At 60.0% G+C, this 5,377-nt stretch overlaps 1 protein-coding gene across 2 annotated transcripts in view; it reads left to right on the top strand.

Annotated features, from left to right (window-relative positions):
* Positions 1 to 245: 245 nt before the first annotated feature.
* IL21R (interleukin 21 receptor) overlaps positions 246 to 5,377 on the top strand; it is a 33,518-nt gene continuing 28,386 nt past the window's right edge. The window contains exon 1 of one of the 2 annotated variants that reach the window (XM_077760290.1): positions 246 to 813. The gene's annotated coding sequence lies outside the window, so the exon portion shown is untranslated. Of the gene's footprint in view, positions 814 to 5,315; positions 5,356 to 5,377 lie in introns of those variants that run through there. The other variant, XM_077760291.1, reaches the window with a different exon arrangement.

Raw genomic sequence — 5,377 nt, 5'->3', positions numbered from 1 at the left:
TGAGGCCTGGGGTGGAGCCCGGGGGGTGTGTGTGTGTGGATAATATCACCCATCCGCAAGAGGCAGACACCACCCTGCTGGCCTCAAATGTCTTCCTAGCGGGTGACCTTTGCTGATCGGAGGGCGCTGCCAGGGGCCCGGCCCCCTCCCACCTCTTTCTCACCCCCTGGGGAGGGGCCAGCTGCTCTGTGGGCAGGGCCTGCGGGGAGAGCCGCTCACCACATCCTCCCCTTCCTCCCCGCCCTGCGCACGCGGCGGGGCAGGCTAGCAGCCAAGCTCTGACAGACCCGTGGGCCTCTGCCAAGTGACCCGTGGGCTCCGGGGCCGGCTGTTTGCTCCTCCCTGACTGTGACTGACAGTACACGGCTGTCTGTCTGTCTGCCTGCCTGCCTGTCTGTCTCTCTCTGGGTCTGCCTGGCGGGCCACCTGCCTGTCTGCCTGACTTCCCCTGTCTGTCCGTCTGCCTGTCTGGCCAGCCCTGGCCCGCGGTGTGCGGCTCCCCGGTGCAGCCCATCTCTGCCCTCTGTCTGTGCGTGGCCTCCCTGGGATGTGACCGACCGCTGCCTGCGACCCCAGCTGGCGCCCGCTGTGTGGCCCGCCGGCCCGAGCCCCGGCCATCCGTCCCGGTGACAGGTGGCACGCTTGTCTGGCTGTGACTCAGGGCAGGCTGCGGATCCCCACCCCCGAGACCGGCCTGCGCCCTCTGACTCTGGTCCCCCAGCCCCACACCGAGCCGGGCTCCCAGCCCGGATCGCCCACCGGTCGGTCCCCGACACACAGAATGGATTCCTGAGGGAGAAGCTGCAACGGCAGGTAACTCAGCTCCCGCCACTGTTCTTCGTGGGGCGTGGAGGGGGTGGTTCTGGTGCCTTCTCTGCCCAAGGTGGGAGGACACGGAGGGGGTTTGCCCCCTCATCACAGCTGGGGACAGGGAGGCTGGCAGAGCTGGGGCTGGAGTCTCCTGCGCAGCCCAGCCCAGGACGCCCACAGGGCCTTTTCGGGCATTTGTGGGAGGCCTGGAGGCTTGGAGGCCAGGAGGCCTGGGGGCTGGGACATGGCTGAGCTGACCCCACGCGCTGTCTGGGGGATCCAGCTCCAAAAGGCCGGGGCCGGGGGCGGAAAGCTGGGTCCAGGCCGAACATGGTGCCACAGTCATCGCGGTCCCCGGCAGCTGAGGAGGGCCGGGGCGGGCACGGGCGGGACGGCGGGACGGCGTGGCGCTTCTGGGGGCCCATTTTGGGGAGGGGCATCGATTTGGGGGGCAGGTTCTGTGCTTTAGCTTCTTCGTGTCCTCTAAGCCCTCGAAATGGATTGCTATGCCCATTTCACAGATAGAAAACAGAGGCTCTGAGAGGCAGGCGATTGCCCCAAGGAGACTCAACAGCGCATAGCAGGCTGGGCATAGGCTGGGCAGGTGACTCGGAGGCTGGCCCTGTCCTCCACGCTGCCTCCTCACTGAGGCACAGGGGAGGGGCCGATGGTGAGAAGCCAAGGGCGCTGTGTGCGCAGAAGAGAGGGAAGCCGGGAGGCAGGGAGGCCGAGCCTGGAGGCCTGGGCTGAATCTTGACAGGTGGAAAGGAGAGGAAAGAGGAGGCAGTGGGGGGAGGAGAGGCCTCTGGTGGGAACGCTGGACTTCTGGAGGAATGGCCAGGGTGCTCGGTGGGAACAGGGGACCCGGGCAGGGAGCATTCAAAGTCAGAGACTGGTCCCCGGAGGACATCTGTACTCCCCAGGGAGGTGGGGAAGCACGCGGGTGGGTTATAGAAGCACATGGCCGAGCGGGGAAAAACCTGGCGGGTTCCAAAGCTGGCCATGCGACTCCCTAGCAGGGAGAACTTGGGCCAGTCTCTGTGCTGCTTCCAACCTCACGGAGCCTCAGTTTTCTCATCTCTAAAATGGGGATGAAGACAGCTTCATCCTCATGGGGCTCGTTGTGAGGATTTGAGGGCTTAAAAATATGAAAATTGTTGGTCAGAGATCTGCCCAGGAAGGCGGCTTGTACCACCGGGAAGGGGAGCCCGTGGTGGAGGGGGGCCAGTGTCCAAGAGCAGTAGAAGGGGTGGGGGCACATTGGAGCACCCGCGGTCCGGCTTCCCCCAGTCCCCAGTGGTCTGCTCCTCCTGGTACCGGGACTCAGCACACTGCTGGCACTTGAGGGGTTCCCATGATCCTCACTCTATCAGGTGAGGCCGGCAGCCTCATTCCGCCCATTTCACAGATGAGGAGATCAAGGATCTCCGGCCCCCTGTGGCCGTGTGATGCAGAGCTGGGTTTGGGCCGCCGGTCTGCTTGACGGCAGGGCCACACCTGTCAGACAGGATGGCATAGGAGGAAGATTCATAGTCTCCAGTGCCCTTCTGAGAGGGGGAGGGAGTGCCCTGATTGCCTGCTTTCGGTGGGGTATTAGGAGAAGAACAAAATCGAGTATTAGGAGAAGAAGAGAATCGAGAGCCGGGAAGGGTGGGGTGAACAAGACAAAGCCGGAGCCCTAGGCTCCCACCTATCCAGTGAGGGGTGTGGGCGGGGGTGGGGACCACAAAAGGCTCGTGGGCAATTGGAGGAGACTCGTTCAAGAGGAGACAGAAAGAGGGAAGGCACCAGAAGCTTCGAGACGCACCACTTTCCTCCCTGGTGCCTGATACATAAATGAATGAAGGGAAGAAGGCAGGTAGGGGGTGCGGGACCCTCACCTGCTTACCCGCACAGCGCCAGTGGTGATCCGGGGCTTCGGCGGCCAGGACTGGGTGGAGCCCCAGCTCCGCCCTCTAGTACCTGTGTGACCTTGAGTAAGCCACTTCACCTCCCTTGAACCTCCGTGTCCCCGTCTCTAACATCCATTTCCGGTTTGTCGTGAGGTTTTATTCTACGTGTAGTTTCTGAGCACCCACTGGGGTGTCAGGCACTGTCCTAGGTCCTGGGGACTCAGTGCTGCAGACAGACGGGCCCCGCGCCAGGGAGGGGAGCCCGGCTTTGCAACAGCTCACAAGAAATAGTAGCAATTAAGCTTCACTTTAAGGGTTGCTGGTAATAATTATCTTGTCAGTCACTGGAACACACTGCATCACTTCTGGCATATAGTAAGCCCTCAATAAACGATAGCTTCTATGAGGATTTTACTCTCCATTTCACAGCTGGGGAAACTGAGGCTCGGAGAGCGGTAGGGTTTTCAGGGTCGCCCAGGGAGTCATTCGCCAGCAGAAGGAAGGAAGCAGAGGGGAGAGAGGGGAGCAGACGCTTCAAAGAAGAGCCCCTTCCTCTCCCGCTTGTCCCGTTCTGCCCCTCTAGGCCACCCCAAAATGTGGGGGCGGGGCTTGGGGGGGAGCAGAGAGGAGCCCTACCCCCACCCCTGGCTCACAGATGCCACCGCCCCCACTCCTTACCCTGGCGCCTGGCCAAAGGGACTTTTTATGACAGCTCATATGCAGGATCTGAGTAAACTTGGAACCTTCTGAAGCAACCTGAGAATATTCCCCAGGGTGCAGGCAGGGGCCCCACTGATGCCCCCGAAGGCCCGGACACCTGCAGCAGGGAGCCTAGCCCACTGGTCCCCACAGCCCCCAGGAAGGGCCCGGCCGCCCAAGTGTCCCCAGAGAGGTGGGGCAAGTACTCCAACCTGGCTCCCTGCTCAGGGTCCAGTCCCTCCTCACTGTGTGACCATAAGCAAGGTCCTGGGCCTCTCTGGGCCTCTCTGGGCCTCTGTTTCTTCGTCTGCAAGAGGGCTCGAGGACGTAGATTGGGACTAGGGCCTGCCAAGCTGCTCCTGTACGAGTCCATAACGCTCAGCCTACTTTGGCCAGGCCAGACTGGTGAGGGGCTGGCAGGCAGGGGNCCCCTCCCCCCGCCCCTCGCCCCCCCTCCTTCCCCAAGCTGCAAACCTCTCTTCTCTCTCTGCCTTCCCACCAGCCCCTCCTGGTCTGGCGGGAAGGCGGCTGGAGAGAGCCGGTGCACAGGCTCGGCGGAGTTGCTCACGCTAAAAGAGGCTTCGTGGACAGGGATCCCGGCCCGGCTGGGAGACTGACACGTTGGGATAGGACCTTCCCAAGCTGTTCAGCTCCTACTGACTAATAGGACCCCAGGGTCCTGACACCTCTGTCCTCAGACACCCACAGCTCACCCTTTGCCACTGGCAAAAAAAAAAAAAAAATTGTAAAAAATAACCAACATTACCCACACGCCTACACTGTGCCTGCCTCACACTGCCTCGGCCGGGCCAGGGCGCTGCCCCGTTCTATAGATCAGGAAAACTGAGGCCCAGAGAAAGGAATGGATACACCTCAGGGTCCGCTCTGGGTTAGTGGCAGAGCCTCCTTTCTGATCTAGGGCCCCCAGGCTGATTCTTCTCCAGCCTGAGAGCTCTGCTTGGCCAAGAACTTTCTGTACGACCCTGGGCACCCTGCCATCCCTCTCTGAATGTTCCTTGTTACTAATCTGATGACAGCTGTTGTGACTGCTCAGAGTCTGGGAGCTGAGGGTGTTGCTCAGGGTGCAGGGAAGTTCCTGGGGGCCGTGATGAAGCTGATGGCGAAACAGACCTCTCGGGGGCTGCCCGTGGGCCCGCTGCTGCATGACTGGACACAGCAGCTCTTGATTTGCCCTTCTTTGCACCTACTGAGTTCCCAGCCCCGTTCTATGCACTAAGGATACTTTCTTTTTGCGATAATCCCCCAGCCTCTGGGGGCTTATGCTCTGGGACAGACACAGGTCATAAACCCCAAAACAGAAGCATTTACTAAACTGATCCTAATATTACAACTGTGAAGAAGGATGTGTGGCCCAGAGAGCTGCAGGGGAGACCCAGATCAGCCAGTGGCGAGCACCTCTCTGAGGAGGCGACATTGAAGTTGAAACCAGAGGACGAGGAAGCAGAGAAGCACGAGGAAAAATCTTCTCGACAGAGGCATATGCCAAGGCCCTGAGGTAGAGGAGGAAAGGCAGAGCACTGGAGATTTTATCCTTATCGGCTACTTAAAGATGCTCAATGCACCAAATTTAAGCACGAGGAGTCAGAAAGAACAACAGTTAATTTCGGAGTGTGCAGTTTATGTAGGTTTTTACTTTGAGGGTGAGCTGCAAACTCCATTACGCTAGAAAGCTCTCCCTTTCACGTAGCCACTCATGTCACAAGAGTTTTGAGCATCCGCTGTGTGTCAGGCACTAGTTCACTGCTGACGTTTCGGCAGTAGCTAAAAGATACATGGTCCTCACCTGGCTGTTGCTCAGAATGTCCGTGAAAACGCCCCGAGCAGTGTCCTCTGGTAGAGGGACGGACCCCAGAGGAAGGAGTGACTCATCCTCGTTGGAGGGAGTTGAAGACTGACAGAGGAGGTGACACCCGAACTGGATTTTGAAAACTGAGTAGGAGGCTTTCAGGCTGCCA

This window comes from Crocuta crocuta, unplaced genomic scaffold, assembly GCF_008692635.1.
Source record: "Crocuta crocuta isolate KB4526 unplaced genomic scaffold, BGI_CrCroc_1.0 scaffold73, whole genome shotgun sequence".
Classification (NCBI taxonomy): Eukaryota; Metazoa; Chordata; class Mammalia; order Carnivora; family Hyaenidae; genus Crocuta; species Crocuta crocuta.
This window is presented reverse-complemented; position numbering and strand designations above follow the sequence as displayed.